Here is a 14912-nt window from a genome sequence, read left to right on the forward strand (position 1 = left end):
TTGCCTATTTCTTTGTTCATAATTTCCTCTTCCGTTGTCTCTATTTTCGTTTTCCCTTCTGGGATTAAAATCTCGTCTTGTATAGTCCCTCCTATTTTGATTTCTATCTCTGTAATCTTGTGTTTCTCGGGGCCTGTAATCTTCTCGCGACCTTCTTGATTTTCTTTCTCTTAGACGTGATTCTCTTATTTGTAGGAATTGGCATAAACTATCTATGTCTTTGTAATTTTGCAATGTGATATGGTCTTCCAGCGTTTCCTCGAAATGTCTTGCAATCAGTTCGACTAATTGTTCCGATGAGTAATTATATTGTAAATGTTTTGCATTATTGTAAATTTGCAAAGCATATGTCCTTTCTGATACACCCATCCTATCATTGTATTTCCCATTTTGCAATTCCTTGTTAATTTCCAATTGTTGGACCTTTCCCCAGAAATAATTCAAAAATTTTTGTTCAAATTGTTGCCAATTGCCGAATTCTTCTTCTTTACTATCGAACCATAGGCTTGCTTCATATTTGAGATGGTTTCTGATAGTTTCTTTTGCTGTATCGAAATTTCCGATGTGTTGTATTTTCTTTTTCAGGCTATTAATGAACGGCACTGGGTGTAATCTTCTTACATCCCCGCCAAACCTTATCTTCACGTCATCTGTGCTATGTATAACCATTTCTCTTCTTTCTCCGACATTTTGTTGCGTATTGATTTCCGCAATCTTTCTTTCCACTTCTTCTATGTCTGCTTGAATAGCGTTTTGCAACTTGTTTTCCAAACTTTCCATTTCTTTTTTCTGGCAATTCGTTAACTCCTTCATTTTATTTTGAATTTTCATTTCTTGTTCTTTCATGTGGTCCTTCATTCTCATTTCTTGTTTTTGCATGTGATCTTTAATTTTCATTTCATACTTTTCTATGCGTTCCTCTATTTTCTTATTGTTCTCTTCTATCGCTTGTTTTGTTTCCTGTTGATTGTCATCCATTTTTTTCTCCACTTTATCCATTTTCTGTTCCATTTTTTGTTGTGTTTCCTCCATTTTTTGATCCACTTTATCCATTTTCTTTGATGTTTCTTCCTGATTTTTATCCATTGTCCTTTTTGCTTCATCCATTGCTAGTTTTGTTTCCTCCTGATTTTTATCCATTGTCCTTTTTGCTTCATCCATTTTTTGTGACTGGAGTTGCATCAGTTGTAATAGTTTATCTATTCCTGATAATTCTTGCTGTTCTGATGCCATGATTGTCTTGTCTAAAATATCTTCTTGGTCTGAATGTTCTTTTTGTTTTTTGTTGTCCTTGCTTTGGCTTCTTGTCACAGACATTTGTTTTCAAGAAGTACTGTCCCCGCCAAATATGAAATTTTACTAGTATGTTACCAAGACGACTTTTTCTCACCCAAATATTATAAATTGTCAATAAATATATCAAATGTAAATATCGTAAAAATAAAATATTAAATCAGTTATGTAAAATTTGTACCTAAAGAGATCTAAAATTTTATGTTATCAAATGTAAGTATCTCACTTTTTACCACAGGCATATAAATTTTCAAATACCGGCTTTACTCTTTCTATCCTTCAAATTTGCCACTAGAAATACTTTACAATGCTTTCCACGTTGGACGACAGTTGATGTGATCTTGATTATTGATATGAGATAATATTTTTATATGTCATTTAATTTAATCAATGCATTAATGATAATCTAATTAATTTACCAGATCACATATCAATATGTTTTCGATCTCAGGGCTTTTTATAAAATTAATTACTTACATACGTGGCTTCTAAGTATTTCTCAATGGTTCCTAATCGGGATAGGAAAGAAAAGAGTAAAATAATAACACATATGGGTTACAATTGTAATCAAATTATTGTTTATTTTATTTAAATGGCAATCACTGCTTAATATTTGCTATATCTTATTATTCTTAAACATAACATTTACACATGGGAATCTTATTTCCTTTTGGTTTCCAATTGAAAGTTTTTATTAACATTTAACTATTATGATTTATTAGCAACAATTCTATTTAAGTTTGATGAAGCTTTTCTGATATTATTGATTATGTTTCTTCAAATTTAAATGTGGTATTTAATACGAAAAACCCATACATTCATGTCCAAACAAATGAGACTGACCTTTTTCTGGTGAACTGAGAATGTCTTCACACAAGACCCGTTTCCTGCTATCCTTGGCTGCAATCAAAACCTCGTCCTGGCTTCCAGTAATGTTCTCCTCTGAAACTAGCTCGTATAGCTCTCGTTTCCTGCTTCTGTCGTGATGCTGTGTTCTACCTTTTTCGAAACTGCAATCAGCTACCGGGAACTCTTGGCTCAAGGAGGTTCTTTTACTCTCAACCTGGCCTATCTCTCGTTCCACGATATATACTCCACACTCACGGAACTACACCGGCTTTCTCACTCTCCGTACACTACCGTCTACTACTGGACTTCACTTCTCGACAGGTCAAAACATCCTGCTCTCACTTTGTTATTCATTCCCCTACTTTCTAAATATCCCTTCCAAATTCACAAATCAATCTTCCACCACCAACTCTCATTCGTAATATTCCTCAAAACCAATTTTTAATCTTTCTAAATATGCTTAATGGATTTCAAAAGAAAATATTTAATTCCCATTCTAAAATACTTTCTAACTATTTACAAATTTTAATGACCTATTCTCTCTTTCAAATGAGTCTTATTTAGCATAGGCTAATGATCGAAACCTTCCGCGAAAAACGATAATGAACTATCATCTATTTCACTGAGTTTTATTTAGCATAGGCTAATGATCGACCTTCCGCGAAGAAACGATAATGGTACGCGTCATTCACTTTGTTTATTCTAAGCACATTGTTCCGAGTTTCGTACGCTTATTCTAATCACTTCTTAAAATTACATATAACAATTTGTTGTATACAGGTTGTTTTAAATTTATATGCCCGTGGTTGAGAAAATTGAAAATATTTTATATTGAATTGAATTTTGTTTATAATTATCAAAATTTAATTTTCATATCAAATAGAAATATAACAATATATATATATATATATATATATATATATATATATATATATATATATATTTACTCCCAGCGTATGAAGTGAGCCACATATCAAAAGAAACTGCGGTTGAAGTGAGGTCCTGTACAAAGTGAGGTCCAGTATACGGACCTCACTTAGTCAATCAATGTAAGACTTTTTCGTAGACATGTACTGATAGCAAACACTGTTTTTTTACAAAAAAAGTGGGACCTCACTTTGTATGGTCCACATCAATTTTTAGTTCAGAGATTTTCCGCATAGAGGCGCTGACTTTGGCGTATATTTTCTAACCATGTATATTCTATGCCCTGTTGAATAACTTACGATACACATAGTGAGGACCATACAACTGGCAACATCTGTTCAACCAATCTTTAAAACAGTGGATCGTCAATCGTCGCATAAATTCAAACAGTACAAAAATGTTTAATACTTTAATCCTTTTTGAGAGCCTAGGCGCAAAATTTCGGTCGAGTTCTTTTTAAACGCATTTATTTTTTTCGAATCCTGAGATAACTAATAGGTATTTTAAAAAAATTTAAACGCAAAATAGAAGACTACATTATTCCCGAGGGCAGAAAGTCCCTTATAATGAACAAAAAGTTTCTTTTGAATGATATATTTAAAATTAAAAATCAGACTATTTTTTTTCACCCCTGTGACTTATTAAAATAAATATTTATAGAAGTTCTCAAGGACTTTCGACCATGGATAATACAGTAATATTTCTTTCTGCGTTTAAATTTTTTAAAAATACTTAAGGTTTTCTCAGTATTCGAAAAAAATGAACGCATTTAAAAATAATTCGACCGAAATTTTTGCGCATATGCTCTCAGAAAGGCTTAAAATACTATAAATTTTTGTAATCAGTATTTCAATAGTTATTTATGATATAAGTGTTAAAAGTACACGTTTAAGGCACGCATGTGAAAGTTTGCAGAATGAGCGATAGCGAGTTCTGCAATTCACATGAGTGCCTTAAAAATGCACTTTTTAACAGGCATATCATGCAATATTTTTTCTACAAACGTAATTACAGGAGAATATCTACAAAAACTTTTACTTGAACTTCACTGACATTCCATTTTTATATTTTTTTGACATTATATCAAAATTGCCTATACGATCAATACGAATTGCAGTGCCATAAAAATTTTAAAGCACTAGTGCCTTAAAGCAGCGCCGGATAAAGGGGCGGGCGAGCCGGGCGACCGCCCGGGGCGCCAGAATTTGGGGGCGCCAAATTTTGAGAGACGCTGATATATAAATATAATATTTACCCCCCTCCGTGGCTCAGTGGTAAGAGCGCCTGCCTGTGGATCGAAAAAATCCGAAAGGTTGTGGGTTCTAATCTCACCAGGGTCGGAAATTTTTCATTTATTATAAATTAATAAATGAATATAGTTTCTGTCCTCGTGGGATCGGTTCTCACCGGAGGGACCGCAGACGTTCGGATACAATTAGCGTCTCTTTGCAAAGACAATGACGGCGACATTGCAAAGTAACAAGGCGCTTACTCAACACACACTACTTACACATGACACTAGGTACCCAACTGTTCAAAATTACCGTACCGACCATGCCAATGGCCATTAGTTGTCGAGGCATTAGCTAAGCAAAAAAAAATATAATATTTTTTACATTCATTATTTTTTTGGACTTTATAGATTATCTTTGGGCTAAGATTACTCCTAAGACAATTAATATTAAATAATTGTAACAATAAGAAAACTATTTCTAGCTCACAAAAATTCTCTAATAAAAATAATGCAACCTAAAAATTGTTATGGCTTTTAAAGGTCATTTGTCAGGTAATACCTATCACTTTTATGGTATTACAATGTTATACATACATACTTAAAATACACGAAGATCAGATTTACGAAGTATCAACAAATTTATGAATAGTCAGTGATATTATTATATTGCTGCTTGTCATTATAGCCTCAATGGTTAAATAGTTTTGTCTTCCTGTTCTGTAAACTTTGCTTTATCAACATTGTCGTGTGTCCGTGGGTGTGTAATTTGAAATAAAAAAAAACAAACCAGGTATATCTATATGAATTAGAATTGACAAGTTCTTTTTCATAATATGAATATATAGAAATTTATTTCGAATACTTTGTACGCGTTAAGATGTTTCACTTTTTGCATAAAACGGCACGAACGACGTATGAAAAAAAGGAATAATAGATTTTGGTATATATCATAAATTGAACGAGTAATTCCAAAATGATTTGTTATTTGAAATATCTCAGTGGCGTACTATGTTTTTCTTTAAAAAAATTCACACCATTTCAACAGTAGATATAAAATTATTAATTTTATGTCAAAAAATGCGCAATAATTACCTCTTAAAACACATCAAATTTCATTTGCATATCTGAACCGGTTTTAGAACAATAAAGAAATCGTCAGTTTGTAAGAAAAATGTCAACACCCCATATCTCGGAAACGAAGTATTTGCTGACATACGCTTATAGAGCAAACTGTCATTATTTTTTCATATAGAATTACCCTTTAAAGTTTGTCGCATTTATTTAGAAACATCCTGTTTTTTCTTGACCACCCTTAATTTCCATAGTTTTTCCTGTATTATTTCACTTGACCGTTATTTTCAGTTCTTTCTGTTTTTCCAGTCCTGCAGGTTTCTTTTCTAATATTGCTTCGTCCATTTTCCTGCATCCTGCAGGATCTCTAAAAGATTTTCGGGGTCTGTCTCTCTTCCTTCTTATATACTCGATAGGTTATAATGTTAATATAATGTTATATGTTACATACATTTATATTGCAATTCAGTTTGCTCAATTTTCCTCCCGAAAAATTCCCCAACCAATTCAACCTATAAAAATTTTCCCATGTGCTTTCAAATTACCCTAAAAATGAGCGAAAGTACCCCAATCTGGCATCTCTGATTCGTCGCTCGTTGTAGACGGCGTCGGTGTATATTGCGTTGTCAATTGGGATATTCCCCAAACTCTAAAAAGTGATGATCCTACCGATCTACCGACATGTCCCTAGGATCTATCGAGTTTAAAAAAATATCCAAATGACATATTTTACTTAAGAGGAAACAGTAGCGATCAACAGGTAGCGAAAACGCGTTCCAAGATTGCGGCTGTAATTTTGAATATTTTTTCGAGATATGTGGCACACGTATTCGTAATATAATAAAGATTGGCGGTACAGAGCCCAATTTAAAAAATATATTAATATGTGGAAATTACTCTGTAATTAAATACAATAGATATTAAAAAACGAGCCTGTACCGCCACTAAGAAGAACAAAAAAATACACTTTCTTCAAATAAACTTTTTTATCCGATGCCTAGATTTTGTGTCATTTTGGAACTACTAAAATTTTTTATTTCATTAGTAGTTCCAAAATGACACAAAATCTAGGCATCTGATAAAAAAGTTTATTTGAAGAAAGTGTATTTTTTTGTTCTTCTTAATGGCGGTACAGACTCGTTTTTTTAATATTGTATTTATTTACAGAGTAATTTCCACATATTAATATATTTTTCAAATTGGGCTCTGTACCGCCATTCTTTATTATATTATAAATACGTGTGCCAAATATCTCGAAAAAATATTCAAAATTACAGCCTCAATCTTGAAACGCGTTTTGGCTACCTGTTGATCGCTACTGTATCACCTTAAAAATAAATTCGATAAACCAATTCATCATTTATTGCCATCAAAAAATTTCAGTAGGTAGTATTTTTTAACACGTTTGTATGATACCTTTCATTTCCTAAGAATTATGTAATGTATTATTTAAAAATTACATAATGGAGATTCCTAATCGTATTTCGGTATTCACATTTCATACAAGAGTCTCAAAGTACTCAAGAATAAACAATTTTTAGATGATTTTGGGAATATCGATTTCAAGCAGATCACATACCTTTTTATGTAAATATTCATGTGTTTCATAAAAGCTGATGTGACACTTTCGTCCAGTTCTTTATTAGTAAATAAAAGTTGAATTATGGTTGTTTGGGTTAATAATTACTTCGCATATTATTTATAATACATATAGTAGGGGAGCAAAGTATGCTAAATGTGCAGTCACTCGAGCGCTTTGGGGACCTATTGGGTTGTGATTATTAGGTTCTAAAACCAAAAAAGTTAAGTAAAATTTTCCATTTTAGTGGGGACTTTCCATATTTTAATTTAATTTTCCATTTCCAACACCCGTTTTCTCCGATTATAGCGCCACCTATCCGTAATTAGAAAAAACGTTTCGAATAAAAGTTGCTTATTTTTACGCAAAGAATCCAAATCTGAAGATTTTAAAGTAACCCCCCCCCCCCCCACCTCCGTGGGGGTCGTGTTTGGTACCATTCGATAGATTTCAGAAAAAATATTCAGAAATTGTAGTGTATTACCTATAAGCAGTTACCGTTAAGCCGGGTCCAGACTATGTAACAAAACATGTTAAATAACAAAGTTTTGTAACTTGTTACAAAATTTTAAATAAACAAGTTTTAAAACACGTGTTGTATAACATTTTTCTGGTTATATAACATGTTTTATGTTATCCAACAGATGTCGGTAAACATCAAAGAAAGTTATAAAACCGCACCGCGACTGATCTACACCTAAAAACATGTTATTGAAACATTTCTCTGGCATAGTACCTACGCGAGCAGCAACCGTTGGAGTCATATCGCCTTGTTCATTCTGGAGTGATTGTGCTAGATTTTTCTTTGCTCTGTTCACGTAGGGTTATTTACGCGATGAAATTGTCGAAAGAACTGAGGAACTGACTACTCATTTAATTGAGCTATTTCGTAAGTAACGAGTATTATGGGATTGCTATGGGATGAGCTACATTTATTGATTTAAAAAACAAATAAAAAACACGATGAATAGACTGAAATAGAAGTGAAAATAGATACAGAAACTGTAGTTAAAACTAATGCACGTACGCCTATAACTCAAGCCAACAAAAGAAAAGCAGTACGCGGAACCTTAACAGCAAATCGGTGCAAATCAACTCTAAATTTGACATAAATACTATTCTCTACAGAGCAGAGTGTTCAGACATAAAACCTGTAACATTCACTTCATTCGCTACACAGATGCAGACTGCTTCATCAGCTACTCAAACAGGCACTCAATCATACAATATATCTGAGCCTTTCTATTCCGTCCACTACACCTACATCCGCTACTTCTCCAGCTACACCAATTCAAACAGACAGTGACACTCAATCATGAACAGGTGAAGACGATAATACTGAGGAATTAAATTTTACACAAATGTTATACTTCCTCTCTGAAACAATGAGTAAAAAGTTTAAAAAATGTACTTTGCTAATAATATAACTGTTAATCTTTCTCTTATTGGAATTGCATCTCGAAATGTCTTTCCTGCCTACTTTATGGCCGATGTCATTTATAAGAAATTCAAAATCAGAACTTTCTATTCTTAAGAAGTTTTTAAAACTGCCATCACATTTAATGTCTCCTGTCGATGGGTCTATGTTATCTCTTTCCAGATCAGCTAAAAGAGCTGTACCACTACCTATATTTTGCTCGAGCTGCTAATGAAGGACACATCCAAAATATTAATTTAACACGCCGGTGTCGCCTCCACAATATTACACAAGCTGCTGTTGCTATGAAGAGATCGTCCATACTTATATGACGCAATTCTATATACTACCTAACCTACCAGCTATCCATCTAAAATGCTGCAAAATTTATGCGCATGTTGTTGTTTTGTTTTTTGTTATATAGTCTGGATACTCATGCTATATTATACCAAGTTACATAACAAAGTTGTACAACAAATTTGTTGTACAACTTTGTTATTAGCATGTTTTGTTACATAGTCTAGACCCGGCTTTAGAAGTTCCCCGTTTCAGGAAAAAATATTGTCTTAAGAGCGATAGCCTAGTGACCTAGTGGGTAGACCTCGGATCTCGGATTCGTAAAGCAGAGGTTTCGATTTCAAATCCGGGGTGTGGATCTCCGATTTTTTTATTTATTGTTACTGCATTCATGTCTGTAGACAATGTTTCAATCTATTATGAGCACAATAAAAAAATATAGTAATAAAATAATAAATAAATATTTCAAAAAAAAAACAAGAAAAAAAATACAATCACTGGAAGCGAAAATGAACAATACGGAAGAAATATAACCACTGGATTCGGAACTGGATATGGAACTGGATAATATTAGAAAACTGATATTATAATATGTAAGCAGTACGAGCCTAGTAGGCCCATGGCTTGATGTACTATTCTTTTCCACTCCCTTTTGTCAGTCGCTTTTGTTTCCCAGTTCCTTAAGTTAATTCTTCTCATATCTTCTCTAACTCCATTACTCCATCGTGACCTCGGTCCTCCTCTTCGTCTTTTCCCTGTCAATGCACTAGATAGTACCATTCTGGGAATTCTAGATGGAATCATCCTCTGCACATGGTCCAACCATCTAAGTCTTTGCGCCTTAATTACTGCTAGTATGTTAGGATCTTGATAGAGCTCAGTTAGTTCCTTATTTGTTCTTCTTACCCATTGTCCATTTAATTTTTTCCCACCGAAGATTTGGCGCAGTATTTTCCTCTCCCAAACTAATAACAACTCTTGATGTTTTTTTGTTGTGACCCATGTTTCAGAAGCATACGTTACTCTCGGCCTTATTACGGTCTTGTAAGTTCTTAGTTTTGCTCTTCGTGATATATGTTTACTTCTTAACAACCCATTAAAAGCAAATATAGCGCGGTTGCCCGACATAATTCTCTTTTGTATTTCTTCTTCACAGTTAGGATCTCTTGTGAAGACAGTTCCTAAGTACTCAAATCTCTAAACTTCTTCGAATTTATACTGTGTTCCCTTCGCTGTTGTCATTGTTATGTATTGCCCCCGAACGAATTGCTTATTTGTTCATTCCATATACTTTGTTTTTGCTTCATTTATATACAATCCTTTGGTTGCTGCCCTCTCCTCGAGTCTCATGACTGTTTCTATAAGTTCTATTTTGCTCCTAGCCAAGATTACCAAATAGTCTGCGAATGCCAAGCACTGATGTTTTTTGTGGTAGATCAGACCTGTTCTATTAATGTTTGCTTCCTGTATAACCTTTTCTAGTAATATGCTAAACATTATAGATAGACGATAATGGATCACCCTGCCGCAGTCATTGTTTGACCTCAAACCTTTCTGTTATAGTATTGTTTATCTTGACTTTATCATACTGATATATCATACTGATATTGTTTAAAAACACTAATAATATTGATATAAAATGTTAATCAATTTTATTTATTGTTATAAGAATCAAAGGTAAATATGATTAGGCGAATGAAGCCTTAGGTTTCGCAGTCAATATCCCAACCACACACACATGTTGCAATCTATTTCAATACGGTTTATAGTACAAACTATACACTTAGTATTGAAATAGTGGGATATATTTTTTTAGTTGAGGACACTCGGTCACATTGCATTGTTTCAGGATAAGGTGAAATATCTTCAATAAATGGAAAAAAGCATGTATGTTATATATTATAATACTTTCTATACTCTTAATATGTAGTCTCGTATAAATTTGTAGTGACATGATTTTAAGTATAAGAACAAGAAGCTTGCAACAATTTTCAGAGAAAATAGAAAACTAAAACTATTTTAAAATGATTATTCGAAATAAAACATATGATCATATTCACTGTATTTGCCATCTAGTGGAATAACTGTAAAATTAAGTCAGTAAAAAAGGTACATTAAGTTTAATTAAATTAAGTAAATCATCTTGTATACTAAAATTAAGGTTGGAAAATTGTCGTTTCAAAATGAAAATCGACAGGGGCAACAGTACCTATACTAAAATACACTCTGTATAGATAATTATGTCAATGTTAATAATACTGGATAGAGAATTGAATATCCTTTCAAATGAGCTAGCACACTAGCTCAGAACTACAAGTGACTGAAACAACGAAACAATAATAATTCTTACTGTGTTATACAGAAAAAGGCAGTAGAAACGATTAATCTCATATTTATCGACAACACTGTATGGTCCTCACTTGATGAGCTGTAAGGAAATATACACGTAAAGTTGTCCTCACTTTGTGCGCATAACGAAAAAGTATATACAGTCTCACTTTAATAGCTGCGTATAATGGCCTCACTTGGGTGGCAATATACTTGAACAATACGGGGCACATATACGTAATCTTTTTTGTGTATACTCGTCATTTTTTAATTGCTATTTACTTGTCAAGGTCACTATGAAGAGTTGAAACGATTATGTCTACGTTTTCTACCGGTCCTCACTAAGTGCGCGTAATGTCAGGACCTCACTTTGATATCTGTGCATAAATATATATATATATATATATATATATATATATATATATATATATATATATATATATATATGTAATGATATTTATAGGAATAAGGACAGCTGTGTTGCTCTAGAATAAAGTATTTTATTAAAACATGTTTTAATACAACATTTACAATATTTACCTAGAATAAAGAAACGACATTTAATGTCAATATTCCCAATCTATGATTATTTCTACAAATAAGTGAAAATAAAAGTTTCATAAATGCTTGACATTTCATAAATGACGACGTCTGTCAATCCAATCTCTTCTCAGCTAGTGACGGTTCGGCAGGCCAGGAGTGTGTTCCGAATTTCTAACGTTGGCTGACTGCGTTCCAATTTGAAATTCCAATTTGAGATGACATCTTGGAGCACAGCAATATTAAAATGATGAAAGTATAATATGTAGTTTCATTACATCATCCTTCCCAAAGGTGAAAATATTCAAATATTTTCGTTACCATCTTCATCTTGACCTTCTTCCTGTATAGGGAATGGAACCAGCTTCGAGATATGGAATAGATTAGAGTCTGACTTCTTCCGATTCATATTTACTTTATAAATGGAATTTGATAGTTTTTCTGTTATTTCATATGGTCCAATTTTTAATTCGTCCAATTTTTTTCGGTTTAACCTGTTTCCATTTTCGACAAACACCAAATCACCTATGTTGAAGTCCACATGTTTACGGTTCTTGTCATAAATTTGTTTATTATATTTGTGAGATCTTTTCGTTCTTTCTAAAGCAAGATTTTTGTTTCTTATCCAATCTTTTTCTGAATCTACTTCTTTCAGTTCAGATGGCAGTGTTGTTACTTTTTTGCCATACATTAAATATGATGGTGAGAAACCAGTTACAGTATGTTCGGTATCATTGTATTTGCCCACACATTCTTGTGCTATTGTTGTCCAAGCTTTTTTTTCTTTTGTCTCGTTAATTCTACACCTAATTTTATTAACCAGGGTTTGATTTAGTCTCTCATTGAGACCATTAGAAAAAGGAGAGTTAGCAGCAGTGAATATTAGTTTCGTAAACTTTTTCTCTAAAAACTTTTTAAAATCATTTGAATTTATTCCTGGATATTGGTCTGATAGAATCATTTCGATTTGATCATTTTCTGGAATACTATTTACAAGTTTAATGAAATCATTTGCAGTTTGAGTTTTCGATGTCAATATATATGCATATCGTGTGAAGTGGTCTACTAGAATATGTAAATATTTTTTTGTAGAACGGAAACCTCCAAAACCTCCTACTGTGTCTATACTGACAATGCTGAAAGGCTTTGTGGCTGGTCCCAAATGTGACATTAATCCGAATTTTTCTAATCGCCTTGATTTATTTCTAATGCATACTGAGCATTTTTGGCAGGTTTCTCTAATGTTTTTTGTTAAGTTTTTTGCTGTATAATATGTTCCAATCATATTATGCATTTGTTTCACTCCTATGTGACACAAGTTTCTATGAACGTTTTTTAAAAATTCTCTACTAAAGTCTTCAGTCAAAAGGATTTTTTCTCTTCCTTTTATATTTTTGTAATAAACATTATGTTTATTTATTAATTTATACTTATTTTCCTGTATGTCTCTATTTTTTTCTTGATCTTCCAGTATATCTTGGATAGTTATTGAATTTACAATTTTTAACTGTTCCTCAGTATTTTTATCTGGGCCTAGGACAGGATTTCTGCTAAGGCAATCAGCTTCTAAGTTATGTTTCCCAGGACAATATTTAACATCAAAATCATATTGTGATAAATAATATGTTAGATCTCCTAGTTCCTCATCAGTCCTAGATTTTATATTCATATTTTCTAATGGTTTATGATCAGAAAAAACAGTAAATTTCTTACCAATTAAGTAATGTTGCCAATACCTAACACATTCTTTAATGGCCAAACACTCCAAGTATATGGCCTTTTTTCTTTTTTGAACTTCATTTAATTTTTTTGAAAAATAAGCCACTGGTTTTTCTTCTTTGTTTTCCTGTGGTTGTTTTAATACCCCTGCTACTCCCAATAAGCTGGCATCAGTATAAATATGTATTGGTAGATTTGGATCAAATATAGTTAATACAGGTTGAGTTAACAATATGTTTTTTAATTTGTCAAACGAATTTTGGCATTCTGTAGTCCAAATAAATGGTTGTCCTTTTCTCAACAGGTTGTGTAATGGGTTCAATGTTATTGCAATGTTTGGCACATATTTGTGGTAAAAATTTATCTTTCCTAGAAATTGTCTTACATGTTTTTGTGTTCTAGGTATTGGAAATTCCTTTATTGAAATTAAGTTGTCCTTCAGTGGTCGTACACTATTATTTTGTATTATATGACCCAAGTATTTTACAGATTCCGCAGCAAATGTGCATTTTGTAAGCTTTAATCTGAATCCTTCACTTTTGATAGCTGTAAATAGTTGTGTTAGATGTCTGATATGTTCTGAGAATGATTTTGAAAAAACTAGTATGTCATCTATGTAGCTCACTGCAAAGTCAGCAAGTTTGTGTTTTCTTATTATATTACACATTATTCGCTGAAATATAGCTGGGGATGTTTTCAGCCCAAATGGTAAACAAGTCCACTGAAAATGTCCCTCTTGTGTAACAAATCCTGTTTTGTATCTATCTGTAATACGCATAGGAATTGACCAAAATGCAGAATTGATATCAAGGGTTGAGAAAAATTTACAGTTTCTCGTCTTTTGCATTAAATCTTCAATATGAGGAAATGGTTGTGATTGTGGCACAACAATTTTATTCAGGTCTCTAAAATCAATGCATAATCGTGATTTTGTATTTTCCTCTCTCTTGTAAGCTAATGTAACTGGTGCTGCGAAGGGGCTGTATGATTCTTCGATTAGCTTTTTGTCTAATAGCATTGCAATTTGCTTTTCGATTTCCTTTCTATCCTCAATTGAGTTTCTATATGGCCTTCTGCTGCAATATTTTTCTTCTAATAAATCAATGTGTGCTTCATAATCCTTTACTGTTCCTACATCATACTTATCTTTGGCAAATATGGATTTGTTTTCATTTATTAATTCATCTATTCTTAATTGTTGATAGCGATCTAAATGGTTTACATAAATTTCAAAAATTTGATTTTCAAAGTGTTCATTAAAATTTATTAAATGTTTATTTCCCATTTCATTTGACATATCAGATACCTTTGAATTATCATTTGTTTCCTTAGAAGCAAATATTATTTCTTCATTAATTTCCTTAGAAATTTTAGCATTTGTTTGAAAAGTTTTTTCTATTTCCTTAGAAATAGTATCTATATGTATAGGTGGTTTTTGACTTATTTTCAGGTTTTCATCTTGACATAAATAAAAATTTTTTATACAGTCTAAACCAATTAGAAAATCATAATCAAAATTATCCTTGTCAATCACAAAGACTTCAGTTTCTTTTTCTACGTCAAAAATTTTTATACTTAATTTGACCATTCCATTTGTTTTTTTAAGGCCATTAATAGTTTTTAAATTAGTACCTCTAGGATTAATTAGTCTTTCATTA

At 32.4% G+C, this 14912-nt stretch overlaps 1 protein-coding gene across 4 annotated transcripts in view; it reads right to left on the bottom strand.

The window, feature by feature from the left end:
• LOC114328055 (neuropeptide F receptor) overlaps positions 1-14912 on the bottom strand; it is a 1158133-nt gene that overhangs the window by 467101 nt on the left and 676120 nt on the right. The window lies entirely within an intron of this gene.

This window comes from Diabrotica virgifera, chromosome 6 (assembly GCF_917563875.1).
Source record: "Diabrotica virgifera virgifera chromosome 6, PGI_DIABVI_V3a".
In the NCBI taxonomy this organism is placed as follows: domain Eukaryota; kingdom Metazoa; phylum Arthropoda; class Insecta; order Coleoptera; family Chrysomelidae; genus Diabrotica; species Diabrotica virgifera.